At 59.3% G+C, this 16,028-nt stretch overlaps 1 pseudogene; it reads left to right on the forward strand.

Annotated features, from left to right (window-relative positions):
• The first annotated feature begins 1,319 nt into the window (after positions 1-1,319).
• Positions 1,320-5,527, forward strand: LOC123369147 (annotated as a pseudogene).
• The last annotated feature ends 10,501 nt before the right edge of the window (positions 5,528-16,028 follow it).

Raw genomic sequence — 16,028 nt, forward strand, 5'->3', positions numbered from 1 at the left:
CCCCCCATGTACCATCCCCTCCCCACCTACTACCCCCTGCCACCAAACTGCTGCGGGGGCAGGAAATCTCTCTGGTGCCCCCGGCTGCTGGAGGCCAACGAGCGAGAGCAGCACGGGAGGCTGCTGCCTGCGACACCTGCCTGGGGAAAGGGCTGCACGGGAGCTCCCTGGAAGTGGTGGGTAGCGTCTGGGAGGGGGAGTGGGCGCATGTGTGGAAGAACTGGCTGGCTGGGGGGATCCTGACCCCAGAGCACTGGCCAGCCGTGGGCACCGAGCACTGGACAGAAAGCCCAGCCCGGCTACCTCCAGCAAAGGGACAGTCCCAGGCAGGGCCGGTTTTAGGCCAATTCAACCAATTCCCCTGAATCGGGCCCCGCGCCCAAGCCCCAGCACGGCGTACGGGCAAGAGCCGGTGCGCTGTACCGGGGTGGCCCGGCTTTCCCAGGGGGCAATTTAAAGGGCCTGGGGCTCCCAGCAGTGGCTGGAGCCCCAGGCCCTTTAAATTGCCACCAGAGCCCCACTGCTGGAGCCTTGGGGTAGGGCTGCGGGGCTCTGGGGGCTATTTAAAAAGTCCAGGGCTCTGCTGCTTCTACCGCCCCGGCCCTTTAAATAGCCGCCGAAGCCCCACCACTTCCCCAGGGCTCCCGCGGGTATTTAAAGGGCCAGGGTGGTAGAAGCAGGGGAGCTCTGGGCCCTTTAAATAGCCCCGGAGCCCTGTGGTAACGGGAGGCTCTGGGGGCTATTTAAAGGGCCGGGGCTCCAGCTGCCCCTACCGCTCTGGTCCTTTAAATAGCAGCCAGAGCCCCGCCACTTCCCCGGGGCTCCCTTGGCTATTTACAGGGCCGGGGTGGTGGAAGCACAGGCGCCCCGGGCCCTTTAAATAGCCCCCGAGCCCCGGGCTGCTGCTGCTACCCCGGTGGGGGAGGGAGGAGGAGGAGGCACTCACCGTACAGGGTGGGCTGTACCCCCTGTACCCAAACCCCTGCCCGCAGCCAGCCCCTGCTGCACCCCCTGCCCTGCCTGCACCAGCCCCGCACCCCCTTCCCTGTCTCCAGCCAACCCCTGCCGCACTCCCCTGCCTGAAGCCAGCCAGCCCACCCCACATCCCCGTCTCCAGCCAGCCCCACACCCCTTGCCCTGCCTGCAGCCAGACCCTACCTCCAGTCAGCCCCTGCCCTCCCTCCAGCCAGCCCCATGTCCACTGGTGCCTTGCAGTTCCCAGGGCAGTAACCCTGCTTCAATGAGGGGGGCAGGGAGCAGCTGGGACCCACACGTGTGCACACCCTAGGGTGACCAGACAGCAAGTGTGACAAATCGGGATGGGGGTGGGCGGTAATAAGATCCTATATAAGAAAAAGACCAAAAAATCGGGACTGTCCCTATAAAATCGGGACATCTGGTCACCCTAGCACACCCTCAGGGAGTGGCGGGGACCCACCCATGTGAAACGGAGCTCATTTCTAACTCAGGCCCATCTTTTAAAAAAAGAACTTTAGGTAGGATTAACATACATCCGTATTTTCCCGGACATGTCAGGCTTTTTGGTTCTTAAATCACCATCCGGGAAGAAATTTAAAAATTTAAAAATTCCTCCTGGGAAAATACGGACATATGGTAACCCTATTGGTACAAAAAATACATACCGTGGCATGTCCCTTAAATCAGAACTTTTTATAGGGAACTGGTTGCTAAGAAATGAAAGGCTTCTTTTTACATTTTTTTTTTTTTTTTTAGTTGTACCTGCCAGGGCCCCGCCGAAAATGTTCGAATTGGGCTCCGCACTTCCTAAAGCTGGCCCTGGTCCCAGGAAAACCAAGGCAAGGAGTTGCAGCCCTGATTTCTCCTCCCGACAGGTATGGCCCGGCAAGGACCAGATCTCGGTTAAGCTACGCAAGGGGTCGGGGAGAGATGAGGGTCTGTGAGCTTCTGCTTTCACTTTCCTGTACTTCAGAGATTTAAACAGGAAAACGCGGGGCTCCAAGCCAGAGAACCACAGGACCAGAGATAAGGGCTCAGAGGTGCCGTGGCTTCTTGGTGCACACGGCTGGTGGTCTGGCAGAAATCACACCCCACACCCATGGGGCGGCTGCAGCTGGGTTTATAACTCACTGCCTTGAAGCCAGGAGCTGTCTGCTCCGCTAGCTGGAGGCTGAGCTGGGCCGTCCCAACCCAGAGCTCCTGTGGGGCCGGATCATGGCGGGACTCTGCTCCCAGCTGGCCGTGCTGCTCCTGCTGCTGGTGCTGCTGCCGTCCCCAGTGCATGGTAAGAGGGACCAAGGGATCCAGAGCGATGCAGAGCCACAGGGAACAGACCAGAGGGGATGACCCTGCAGCCTGGGGTTGGGAATAGAGCTGAGGGGAGGAATCGACTGGATGAGACGATCCTGGCCCCTGCGGTTTGAATTGACAGGAAGGGACCATCCTGCCCCCCGAGGGTGGAATCGACTCAGGGGGACAATCCTGCCCCAGTCGACTGGCTCTGTCTCTTTCCCAGGTCCTGGGTACAAGGGTTTGTGGGGACGGGAGCAGAACAGGTTCTGTGCACTGAGGGGCAGAAATGATGTGCCAGTCCCCGGACCTGCTGTGAATGAAGGGACCCTGAGCCCACCTCTGAGACACCACCCCCCCACACACACAGGCCGGCATGACCCCTGCAGCCCCTCTGACTCACTCCAACAGGTGCCATGGCCCCAGCACCCTCTCAGCTTCAGCACCCAAACCCTCTCCCGCCCTTGGGCTTTGCTGGGTGGAGGGAGGACGTGTGGCCCTGAGAGAGCTGGGAGCAGCCCCCTTTCATCTCATGTCAGCGTTCACTCTGAAACCTACTGATGCATAGTAGCCACCAATGATTTGAGGCAGAGTATGTAGATTATGGAAGGAGCTATAGGACAGTGGGTGGGTGGGGGTTATTCCAGCTCTTTTCCCTGCCTTCCACCCTCCCCAATCGGACCCTAGTGATGCTCCTCCCCCAGTGGCCCTGACTCTGTAATGTCTCCCCAACATTTCCATCCCTCCGCAGGTGCTGAGAGTCAAGACCAGCCAGGTAAAGAGTCTGGACTCCTGGGTTCTATCAGCTGCTCTGGGAGGGGAGTGGGGGCTGGTGGGTTATGGGTGCGGATGTGGGAGGCAGACAGGACTCCTGGGTTCTCTCCCTGGCTCTGGGTGGGAGATGTGCACTTTGTCCCATGTTAACATGACTCCCTGGTTTGTGCAGTGTTCAGCCGTATCATAGGGGGGCAGGATGCACAGGAGGGTCAATGGCCCTGGCAAGTCAGTGTGCAAAAATATGATGACAAAAACCATGAATACCACCACATCTGTGGAGGATCCCTCATCTCGGCCCAGTGGGTGGTGTCAGCTGCTCACTGCTTCAATCGGTAAGTAACCCAGGCAGAAGCAGGGGGAGGGAGGGGCAGGTTCCTCTTATTTGGGTTGCAGCAACATCTGTTTGTGGCCTCTGCCCCCTCATTGACTCCCTGCTCTTGGTCAAGCCATCCCCACGGTGCTGTGCAGCTGTTCTGCTGCTGTGCCCGCCCCAGAGGTGGCTGCATCTCAGTATCACACTGTCTTCCCCTTTTCCTTTTCTCTCCCCCAGCTCTCTGCCCTATTCCCAGTACCAGTTAGTGCTGGGAGCGCACCAGCTCCTCAACCCCTCCCCCAATCAGGTCCTGGCCGAGGTGCAGAAGATCATCCCCCACCCCAGGTACAATAGGAGGAGCTTCGTTGCTGACATCGCCTTGGTGAGGCTGAAGGAGCCAGTGAAATCCACGTTCATCCGGCCCATCTTCCTGCCAGGTGCCTCCCGCCAGTTCCGCGTGGGGAAGAAGTGTTGGGTCACCGGCTGGGGACGGGTAGAAGTGAGCGGTAAGTCTCAGAGAGGCACTGGGAGAACATAATCATTAGGGAGTTGGGGAGAGAAGTACCCTGCTCTGTCCCCTCCCTTTTCCTCAAGTCCCTGCCCCTGCTCCGCCCCCTCCCCAGCCCCATTCCACCCCTTCCCCGAAGCCCCCTCCCCTGAGCGACGCGGCCTTGGGGGGGTTAGCACGGGGCCTGGTGCCAGCAGCAGGAGTGGAATCATCCCCGCATTGACCTGCTCTGCTCCGCTGGCTCCCAGCCGTGCCGCTCCACTTCCCACCACTGCCGGTGGGGCAGGGAGACAGGCCTGACCCCTGCTGCCAGCGCCAGGCCCCCACTAATCCCTCAGACTGTCCTGTGCCCCACAGGGCCCCCAAAGCACGGGGCCCGGGGCAGACGCCACACACCTTCCTATGAGAAGGGCTCTGGTGGTCATGGACACTGTGACCATCTCGGCTGACCTCCTGGAGAGCACAAGCCAGAGAACGTCCCTGAAGGAATTGCTGCTTTAAGGAGACCAGATCTCTGAGCTGGCCGCCCCATCTGGATTTACAAATGGAGAATCCACCACTGCCCTTGGTAAATTGCTCCAACCGTTAATCGCCCTCACTGTTAAAAACTGACACCTCATTTCCAGGCTGAGTGTGTCTGGCTTCAACTTCCAGCCGCTGGATCATGTTCAATCTTCCCCTGCTCGACTGCAGAGCCCGTTATTAAACACGTCTTCGCATTGTAGATACGAATAGACTGGGCTCAATTCACCCCTTAGCCTTCTCTCTGTGAAGTTAAATCAACTGAGCTCCTGAGTTAGAGGCCTGGGGTCCCGGATGATCAGGGCCGTGTGTGGGGGGGGTGGTGGGGCGCAGCGCTGCTCCCTGCTGCGCCAGAGGCTGGCAGAATAACTCTGCCGCACCTCTGCTTCTCCCCATCCAGAGCGTCTCCAACCACCCAAGACCCTGCAGGAGCTGGAGGTTCCCATCCTCAGCACAGCGACCTGCAACAAGCGTTACAGCACACTGAGACGAAACCCATTTCTGGGTCCACAGGCAGTCAAAACCAGCATGATCTGCGCTGGGTACATGGACAGCAACAAGGGATTCTGCCATGTGAGAGCCTTTCCTCCCAGTGATTGTGGGTATTACACCTCCGGTGCCCAGACCCTGACCGAGATCAGAGCCGCCTTGTGCCAGGCGCCGCCCAGACCCTGATTGAGACCAGGGCCCCCATGTTCACGGTGACAGCGACGGGAATTGGGGCCCTGACCCCCGTTTCTCTCTTTCTCTCTCTAGGGCGACTCCGGGGGGCCTCTGGCCTGTGAGCAGGGCGGCACCTGGTACCTGGCCGGAGTCGTGAGCTGGTTTCTGACCAGAAAAGTGAGTGGAATCGTCTGTTCTCATCCCAAGTTCCCCGGAGTCTTCACCCGGGTGACGGCCTACGACAGCTGGATCCAGGAGCATGTGAAGGGGGTGGGCCCTCTGCCAGCGCTTCTCCAGCTGCACTGACACTCGCCGCCCTCCTCCTCGCAGCCCTGTGAGCCACGCGCGGACCTGCCCCTGGCACTGCCAGGCCGACCCCCCTCAGGATGTCTATAGACCCCCGCCCCTTGACACCGGGTGTGGGCCCCGCGCTGCTGGGGTCTGCGGGACGCGGCTGGGAGAGGCTGGTGGATGGAAGCACGGGGGGGCGGGGGAGGGCTATGGGGAGGTGAGGGCGGGGGGGGCTTACGTCCTGCTTTTCCTACAGCTCTGCAGCGCCCCCTGGGGGTGACTGGGAAGCCAACAGGGACAGGCCCCGCAGCCGCTTCTATCCCCTGACTTGTGCTCTGAAAATCATCAATAAATCGGCTTTGCAAGCAAACTGCCCTGCAGCAGCTGGTCCCACCTCCCGCTGGGACAGTCCTGCCATGGCAACAGCCTCCCATGGGCTCCACGGTTTAGCTGAGCGTAGGGGCCTCCCATCGCGCTGGGCGCTGCACAGACACCCCCGACCGAGATCAGGGCCCCCGTCATACTGGGTGCTCCACACACCCACCCAACCGAGATCAGGGCCCCCATCGCCCCAGGCGCTGCATATACCTCCCCCAGATGAGAATGGGGCTCCCAGCACACTGGATACCGTGCAGACCCTCCCTACCGACTGGGAACCCCATCATGCCGGGTGCTGCACATACCTTGAGTCAGATCAGGGCCCCATCGTGCCAGGCGCTGCCCAGAGACACGTTATGAGACAGTCCCAGCCCTCACAATCACAGACAAAAGATCCCAGCTGGAGACAGACAGACAGACGGGGAAGCACCAGGGAGCAACGGGACGATGCTGGTCACCGTGACGGGGTCTGTTCTCTGCCCAGTCACTCACCCACCGCCCCGGTAGAGCTTCCCTGCTGGACACTCACCGAGCTACGGTGTGAGGGTCTCAGTGCACCAGGCCCCATGTGCTTTAATCCTCCAGTGGCTGAACAGAGCCCAGGCACAGCCCCTGGCTGGGTCCCCAGGTGCCCCCTGTGCAAAATTGTGGGATTTGGGCATTTTTTAATTTTTTTTTTATTGATTTAAATGTTCAGAGTTGTGGGAAATTATGGAGGTGGGGGTCAGACACTGTGGGGATCAGACAATAATTAGATAATGACAGTGGATGCTAAAAGCTAAAGCTTTAGAACCGTTCAAATACCAATTGTCAACATCCCTCATCAAAAAAGTACAAAGTCAATCGCCTTAAAGCAAAGTCTTTTCTCACTGTGTCTGGTGGCACATTTCGATTCTTACTGATGGAAATATTAAGGCAGCAGTCTCTGTGTGTGTGCAGTGACATCAAGGTGGGGGAGCCAATATCCTTTCTCAGACCATCTTCCATTGGTGGAAGAGACAAGCTCAGGACCTCCCCAAAGCTCTGGTTCGGGTCTGGGCTGAAGAAGACCAGAAGAAGATTTGAAGAAGAGAAGCTCCGTGTAGCTGGAAAGCTTGTCTCTCTCACCAACAGAAGCTGGTCCAACAAACGGTATTTCCTCCCCCACCTCATCTCTTATATTCTGGGACCAACTCGGCTTCGACACTATGAACAGCTACGGTGAAACCGACATTTACCGACACAACTCCAGCCCTTCCCAGGCTGGTAGCGCAGGAGCTCAGGCGAGGTGATCACCATGGTCCCGTCTGGCTTGAGAAGCGACGTGTCTGTGTCTGGACTCTCGGACATGACCCGGGTGGCATCGCAGAGATCACAGGACGGGGACTGCAGCGAAGAGCAGGCCTGGCTCCTCGCCCCGATTTCTCCTCCAAAGGGAAACAGCTCGGACGTCAGATAAACCACCCGGGGCCAAACTGGGGAAACGGGTGTAAACACTCTGCTGCCGATTCGACTGCAAATCTCTGGTCCTGGCGGGGGAGGGGAGGGGAGACAAGGGCCCCGGCTCAGACGTGCCGGGGGCTTCCCAGCACAGAGCCACAGGGTCGGGGGCCCCCCAGGGTCGGCTAGTCCCAGCCCCGGTGGAGATGCAGGATTTGTCGTGTCTGCACCACCCAGGACAGATGGTTTCGCAGCCGCTTTCTGAAACCGCCCAGTGAAGGAGCTTCCAGCCCCTCCCAAGGCTTCCTGGGAGTGGGGCCTCCACTGTCCTGCTGCTCTTACCCAGCCGGGGGCCGGCCCAGATCGGCCCCAGCTCCGAGCTGCCTGGCCCCAGGGCTCGCGTGGGGCTGGCCCGGGGGGGGGGGGGGGGCGGGGCTCCCAGCTGGCCTGGCTGCTGGTGCTGGTGCGTGTTCCCAGCTAAGAGGGGCCAGAGCAGCCTCCCACCGAGAGAGAGTCACAGACATCCGGGGGGGGCAGCCTGGAGGGGAAAAATCTGTCCAGGGGGGGGGAAATCGACTGGAGGGGGAGATCCTGCCCCCCCCCGGGGATGGTAGTTACCCCCTCCCCCCCGTGACCGGCCCCACAGCTCGCTCTGTCTGCCCGGAATTTTCTCCGGCAGAACCGAAAGTAAAACCTCCGCTGGTTTCTGTTTCCTCCTGCCCCGCAGCCGGGCGCTGATCCCGCAGGAGATCGGCTCCCAGGGGCGGGAGGGGTGTAGCCAGAGGGGAGGCTGTTAATAGCCACTGCTGGTGGGGGCTGGGAGCCAGGACTCCTGGGTTCTCTCCCAGCTCTGGGAGGGGAGTGGGGTCTGGTGGGTTAGAGCAGGGGGGCTGGGATCCAGGATTCCTGGGTTCTCTCCCCAGCTCTGGGAGGGGAGTGGGGGCTGGTGGGTTAGAGCAGGGGGGCTGGGATCCAGGATTCCTGGGTTCTCTCCCCAGCTCTGGGAGGGGAGTGGGGGCTGGTGGGTTAGAGCAGGGGGGCTGGGAGCCAGGACTACCACCTGTTCAGCACATTGAATTTAGCAGCTGTTATTTCCTGGCTCAGGTTCCCAGGAAATCAGTCCCCATTATTCTCTATAGATGCAGGGAGGGGCACACAGGTGCCCATAAAAACCTGCCCTGGCACTTGCATTCCCCAGTCGGGCTTTGGTCGGAGCAGTGGAGGCAGCTGCATGCAGCCAAGACAGGCCTGGGGAAGGCTGAACCATGGGGTGTCTCCGCTCCCCACTGGCTCTAGCATTGCTGGCGATGACACTGCTGCAGGGTGAGTGTGGGGTGGGGATGTAGGGACCAGCCCCTCCCTCCCAGGGGGAGGGGAGTGAGATACAGGTTTGTGGGGGAGGGAATTGGCTAGGGACTATCAGGGAGATCCAAGCCCTTGGCTCTTCATAGCCCCCCCCGAGCCTGGATTGGTACATTCAGTCCTGAGCTGCCCCACTCAGATCAATGGGGCATGTTGATTCTTGAACCGGCTGGTGGTAAATCAGAAACAGGGCTGAGACTTGTGGCTGGTGCTGAGGACGGCAGGGCTGCTCTGGGGCAATGGGCGGAGCTTGGGAATTATGGGTGGAGCTACTGGCACTCAGTCCCCTCACACACACCTTCTCAGGTCCCAGCAATGCCTGTGAATAACCCTCACCCCCAACACACACACTGGGTGCTCAGGGGAGCTGGAATCAGCCAGGTAAGACACCCACTACAGAACTCCAGCCTCACCTGCCCTGGGCATGTGCCCTGAGAATAAGGGTGGGAGCCTGGACTCCTGGGTTCAATCCCCAGCTCTGGCAGGGGGTGGGGGTGAGGCTGAAAGCCAGGAGTATGGCTTCTTTGCTCATCCCATGCCAATGCTGTTCCCCTCTCGGGTGCAGCCACAGCGGTCTGTCAGGTTGAATTGGTGGGGATGCCCCAAGGGGCCGGTGGCCGTGGCAGGTCAGCATCCAGTATAATAGACACCACTTTTGCGGCGGGTCCCTCATCTCAGCCCAGTGGGTTTGTGTCAGCAGCTCATTGCTTCCAATTGTGAGTAACTGGGATGGGTAGGGATTGGTGCTGCACAGTCAGGCATCCTGCCTCGATCTATGCCAGGGAAACCATCCCTGGATGGCATCGCTGTGTGGCTGTTATCCAGCTGCCCCACCCCAGAGGTGGCTGCATCTCAGAATTGGATGGGCCATCCCCGTGCAGCGTCCTGGGTGGTTTTCCCCCAGCTGCCCTGCCCCAGAGGTGGCTGCCTCTCACCGTCAGGTGTTGCCTGGACCCTACTGCATTTTTGCCCATGTTTGCAATCCAGTTTCCCCCACTGATCGTTGCTGTCCCTCTGCTCCCCAGCTCTTTCCCCCAGTCTGCCTATCGTGTGACCCTCGGGGAGCACCAGCTGTCCAACCCCTCCCCGAGTTGGGTCTCATCCCCTGTGCGCCAGATCCTCGTCCACCCCCGATTTACAACAGGGGGACCCGTTCCGCCGATATTGCCCTAGTGAAGCTCACGGAGCCAGTGCGATACACCGACGAAATCCTCCCCATCTGCTTGCCAGGCCCCTCCCACTCCTTCCCTGGCAACCACACGTGCTGGGTCACCGGCTGGGGGACAAACAGCTTCTGCGGGTAAGACCATCCCCCGCGGGAGATGCACTATCACTCTGTGACTCAAACCCCGAGCTCCTGGAGCCCCGTGATTCCTGCTGCATCTTGAAATAATCCTCACCCAGCTCTCTGCTGCCCCCTGCCGGCAGGAGGACCAGGAAGTAGGTTGGGGAGGTATATGGGGAAAGGGAATTGCCAGGCATGGGCATGGGTTGCAGCCAAGGATCTATTAACTTCTCTGAGGGCTCAGGGATATTAGATTTTGTGGGGCTCCCTAGGCTCAGGATGCAGCCAAAAATGTGGGGTAAAAGTGTGGGAGAAGGCAGGGGGTTGGGTGCAGGAGGGGGTGAGACCTTCAGCTTAGGGTGCATTTGGGGGGCAGGAGAGGGGGTCCAGGCTGGGCTCAAGGGGTTTGGCGTGCAGGAGCGGACTCAGGGCAGGAGGTTGGGATGTGGGGTCTGGTTGGGAGTCGGGGTGCTGGAGTGGGGTGGGAGTTGGAGTGAGGGTTCGGGGAGGGAGTTAGGGTGCCGGCGGGGGAGCAGGGCGGGGGCAGGGGATCGGGATGTGGGCCGCGTCCCTGGGGCAGCTCCTGTTTGGTGGCAGAGCTGGGCTGAGGCAGGCACCTGGTCTGTCTTGGCCCCATGCTGCTCCTTCCTGACTGAGCCTGAGGCTGCCGGCATGGCACGGACATCCCTGGCTGTGGCTCTGTGCACCGCCCCCCCGATGCCCGAATCAATGGGAGCTGCGGGGGCAGAGCCTGCAGGCGAGGGCAGCATGCAGACGGAGCTCCCCAGCGCTCACAGCTCCAGCCCGGCGGGGCTGAGAGGGGGGAACAGGAGTGTGCAGAGCTGCCCCCACACTAGGTGGGGCTGGAACTCAGGGGCTTTAGTGGTGCAGCCCACGGCCCCAGGCTAAGGGGACCCCCGAAAAGATCTGCACTTTTGGCAGCCCGGAGATCTTTTTGCAGGGGCCCCCTTTAGCCTGGGCGTCTGTGTAGGGGTTCGCTCCTGCATTAATTCAGCCCCAGTTGTGGGTGTCCCAGCTCCTTCCCCACCCCCCAGTCTCTCTCCCACCCCCCAAGACGCTGCAGGAGGTTCCGGTCCAGCTGATGGACACTGCAGCCTGCAACGCCCTCTACAACATCGACCTGGCCCCGAACATCGGCAGGGACCCCATTAAACCCAACATGATCTGTGCCAGCTATGCAGAAGGGAAGAGGGACTCCTGCCAGGTGAGAGAGGGCTCTGGGCCAGCTGGATGCAGGTGAGCCCCAGGTGCGTCTCCCCGTCACCATCTAGGGCCTATCGAAGGTAAAACGGCTGCTGCATTTGCAAAGCTCCAGACATGGTTCCTCCCAGCTGGCAGGTGCATCTCTGACTTTTAGAGCCAGTGGAGTCACAGCCCTGTGCCTAAGCCCCAGCTCCTGGAGTCCTGGGATTAGGGCAGAGCCCCAGCTTTTATATTTTATTGAAGTAATAGTTGAACCTTTGTGTTTGCATAGAAAAGAGGAAGAATGTGGCTAGACAGTAACTGAGGCCTGCCTGAGTCTGCAGAGAGCCTGAGCCAGTCACTGTGGGATGGGAAAATACCCCATGCCTGAATATTCAAGGTGTCAACTCCCAGCCCCACTGCTCTGGGAGCTCTGCCAGTGGTCTCTGTGTAGGGCAGGAGAGGAAGAACCACAGCCACCCCAGCACCTGTGAATGTCCTGGGGGACTCTCACTTCCGCTACCAAAGCCTCCTTCAGGGAAAGTGAGCTGGAAAAGCACAGCAAACTCCTTTCACTTCTCATGTTGGTGTGGACAAAACTTGTGGGTGGGGCCATGGGATGGCCCATATGCCTACAGTCCCAAGGGGCTGGATGCCTGGGGATAGGGTCATCAGGGGGGAGACCCTCATTAATCCCAATTTCTCTACTCCTCCAGGGTGACTCTGGGGGGCCACTGACCTGTGACCACAATGGGACCTGGTTCCTGATGGGGGTTGTGAGTTGGGGGGACGGCTGTGGCCAGCCCAATCGTACCCGGTGTCTATGTCTGGACAGTGGCCTACGGTGAATGGATATGGGGGCACATGGTCTCCAGGGGATGAGCCACCAGTACAGAAAAACAGCCTCTCTGCAATAAATGATGCCAGATCCTCCTTCAGCACCTACAGGCTTCTCTTCACCACTCTCATGATGGCACTGTGACGTCCCCCGCATCTCTCCCTCCTCCGTTCACCCAGCAGTGAAACCATCCACTGTCTGTGGACAGTGTGAGATGGAGATGGGAAAGGATCTGAGATCTATCAGCAATGCCCACATGCCAGAGTCTGCAGGGAGCCTGACCCTGTTGCAATGAGAAGGGAGAGCTGCCCTGAGTGTGACTGAGAGCAACACTGCCTGAGTCTGCAGAGAGCCTGAGCTGGTTGCTTGGAGAGGGTGAACAGTGGATCCCTCAAATCTAACCAACTTGTTGAAACACTTTGGAGTCAAAGCTTCGCCCATGATCTCTGTGTAACCCACACTGGGAGCCCAGACCTGGTGAAGGATTCATTCCCTGGGACCACCGGCTACTGTCACAGACTCGGGATTTCTTAGGGGCTGGGTTGTGAAGGTTGGCCACAGCGACCAGCCAACGTTCTCCACTAGAGTCTGTCTGAGGCAAAGTCCAAACCACGTCAGCAGCAACCTGCCCCATTGGTGCCCCCGGCAAGTTACCGCCACGTCGGGGCGCTGCTGTCTTAGGGGAGCCCTTTCTTGCAAGGAAAATCACATTCCATGCGCCCGAGTTCTACACCCACCCAGCAGAAATTCACCCGGCGCTTGGCTATGGTTTTACACCCCTGAACTCTCCAGCCATTTTAAGACCGTGGCATGTCCCTTCTCAGAGTATCTGGTAGAAGCAGCTGATCCCGGGACTCATCCCTCACCCGCTGACGCTTCACTCCCACCACTAGATGGCAGCAGGGAGCCCCTCCCCCAGCGCGCTGCAGGGTAAGGCCGGATCGGATGCGAGAGTTCGGCTGCCACTTTGGTTCAGCTGAACAATGGCAATTCTCTGAGCTGTCTCTGTCTGGGGGGAAAAATCCCACAAATTGCAAAAGGTTTCAATGATCAATTTTACCTCCATTTTATGACAGAAAGCACACCAGGAACTCTACCCCCCCCACCACCACCACTTCCTGCAAGAGCTGGGGAGAGAACCCAGGAGTCCTGGCTCCTAGCCCCGCCTGCTCTAACCACCAGCCCCTACTCCCCTCCCAGAGCTGGGAGAGAACCCAGGAGTCCTGGCCCCTCTTCCCCTCCCAGAGCCGGGAGAGAAACCCAGGAGTCCTGGCTCCCAGCCCCGCCTGCTCTAACCACCAGCCCCTACTCCCCTCCCAGAGCTGGGGAGAGAACCCAGGAGTCCCTGGCTCCCCAGCCCCCACCAGCAGTGGCTATTAACAGCCTCCTCTCTGGCTACACCCCTCCCGCCCCAGGAGCCAATCTCCTGCGGGGTCAGCGCCCGGCTGCGGGGCAGGAGGAAACAGAAACCAGGGGAAGTTTTACTTTCGGTTCTGCCGGAGAAAATTCCGGGCAGACAGAGCGAGCTGTGGGGCAGGTCACAGAGGGGGGGAGGGGGCACTACCATCCCGGGGGGGGGCAGGATCTCCCCTCCAATCGATTTCCCCCCCGGACAGATTTGCCCCTCCAGGCCTGCCCCCCCCCAGATGTCTGTGGACTCTCTCTCGGTGGGAGGCTGCTCTGGCCCCTCTTAGCTGGGAACACGCACCAGCACCAGCAGCCAGGCCAGCTGGGAGCCCAGCCCCCCCCCCCCCCCCCCCCCCCCCCCCCCGGGCCCGCCCCACGTGAGCCCTGGGGCCGGCAGCTCGGAGCTGGGGCCGATCTGGGCCGGCCCCCGGCTGGGTAAGAACAGCAGGACAGTGGAGGCCCCACTCCCAGGAGGCCTTGGGAGGGGCTGGAAGCTCCTTCACTGGGCGGTTTCAGAAAGCGGCTGCGAAACCATCTGTCCTGGGTGGTTTAGACACAACAAATCCTGCATCTCGGCCGGGGCTGGGACTAGCCGACCCTGGGGGTCCCCCCGACTCTGTGGCTCTCTGCTGAGAAGCCCCCGGCACGTCTGAGCCGGGGCCTTTGTCTCTCCTCCCCTCCTCCCCCGCCAGGACCAGAGATTTGCAGTCGAATCCACAGCAGAGTATTTACACCCGGTTCCCCAGTTTTGGCCCCCGGGCGGTTTCCCTGAACTTCCGAGCTGTTTCCCTTCGGAGGAGAAATCGGGGCGAGGAGCCAGGCCTGCTCTTCGCTGCAGTCCCCGTCCTGTGATCTCTGGGATGCCCCCGGGTCACGTCTGAAAGTCCAGACACAGACACGTCGATTCTCAAGCCAGACGGGACCATGGTGATCACCGCGCCTGAGCTCCTGCGCTACCAGCCTGGGAAGGGCTGGAGTTGTGTCGGTAAATGTCGGTTTCACCGTAGCTGTTCGCACTGTCGAAGCCGAGTTGGTCCCAGGATATAAGAGATGAGGTGGGGGAGGGAATATCGTTTGTTGGACCAAGCTTCTGTTGGTGGGAAGCGAAGACAAGCTTTCCGAGCAACGACGTGAGCTATCTGTTCTTCAAATCTTCCTTCTGGTTTTCTTCAGCCCAGACCCGAACCAGAGCTTTGGGGGAGGTCCCTGAAGCTTGTGCTCTGTCCACCAATGGAAGGGATGGTCTGATAAAGAGATATTTCCCCTCCCCACACTTTGATGTCACTGCACACACACAGTGAGACTGCTGCCTAAAATATTTCCATCGGTAAGAATCGAAATGTGCAGACCAGGCGCAGTGGAGAAAAAGGCTTTATTGAGAACCTGTTAGATTTTGCTTATGGCGATTGACTTTGTACTTTTTTTGATGAGGGATATTGACAGGTTGTATATAAACAGTGGTTCTAAAGCTTATTAAGCTTTTAGCATCCACTGTCATTATATAGGGTTTACAGAGTAGCAGCCGACCCGTGTTAGTCTGTAGCCGCAAAAAGCACAGGAGGACTTGTGGCACCTTAAAGAGACTAAACACATTTTATTTCAGCATAAGCTTTCGTGGGCTACAAGCCCGACGTCATCAGAATGCCTGCAGTAGCCCACTAAAGCTTATGCTCAAATAAATGTGTTAGTCCTCTAAAGTGGCCACAAGGACTCCTGTGCTATTTTCTCATTATCTACTTATTGTCTGATCCCCACATTGTCAGAGACCACCTCACCTCCATAATTTCCCACAACTCTGAACATTTAAAATAAATTTTAAAAATGTTTAAAAATGCCCAAATCCCACAAAATTTTGTCACAGGGGGCACCTGGGGTGGAAAAAAAAAAAAGAACCCAGCGAGGGGCCGTGCCATGGGCACTGTTCAGACCACAGTGGTGATTAAAGCACATGGTGCACCTGATGCACTGGATACCCTCACACCGTAGCCTAGTTGAGTGTCCAGCAGGGTAGCTCTACTGGGGCGGTGGGTGAGTGACTGGGCAAAGAACAGAGCCCGTCACGGTGACCAGCACTGCGCCGTTGGCTCCCTGGTGCATCCCCCCGTCTGTCCTGTCATGACTCCAGCTGGGATCTTATTGTCTGTGATTGTGTGATGGCCTGGGCACTGTCTCAAGAACGTGAGCCTGGGCAGTGCCTGGCAAGATGGGGCCCTGATCTGACTCAAGGTATGTGCACGCGCCTGAGCACAAAGGGGCAACCGATCGTCGGTCAAGAGAGACCCATGGCAGCGCCCGGCGTGATGGGGGTTCCCAGTCGGGGGTATGGCGTGTCTGCACAGTATCCAGTGTGCTGGGAGCCCCATTCTCGTTTTGTTCGGGTGTATATGGCAGCGCCTGGGACGACTGGGGGCCCTGATCTCGGGTTGGGTGGGTGTGTGGAGCACCCAGTATGAAGGGGGCCCAGATCTACGGTCGGGTGGGTGTCTGTGCAGGCGCCCAGCGCGAAGGAAGGCCCCTACAACTCAGCTAAACCATGGAGCCCGTGGGAGGCTGTTGCCGTGGCAGGTACTGTCCCAGCGGAGGGCGGGCGCCAGCTGCTGCGGGGCAGTTAGCTTGCAAAGCCGATTTATTGATAATTTTCAGAGCACAAGTCAGGGGATAAAAGCAGCTGCGGGGCTGCGGGGCCCGTCCCTGGTTCGGCTATCCCCCAGTCACCACCCCAGGGGGCGCTGCAGCGCTGCAGGAAAAGCAGGATATAACCCCCCCCACCCTCACCTCCCCATAGCGCCCCCCC

This window comes from Mauremys mutica, chromosome 4 (assembly GCF_020497125.1).
Source record: "Mauremys mutica isolate MM-2020 ecotype Southern chromosome 4, ASM2049712v1, whole genome shotgun sequence".
Lineage (NCBI taxonomy): Eukaryota > Metazoa > Chordata > Testudines > Geoemydidae > Mauremys > Mauremys mutica.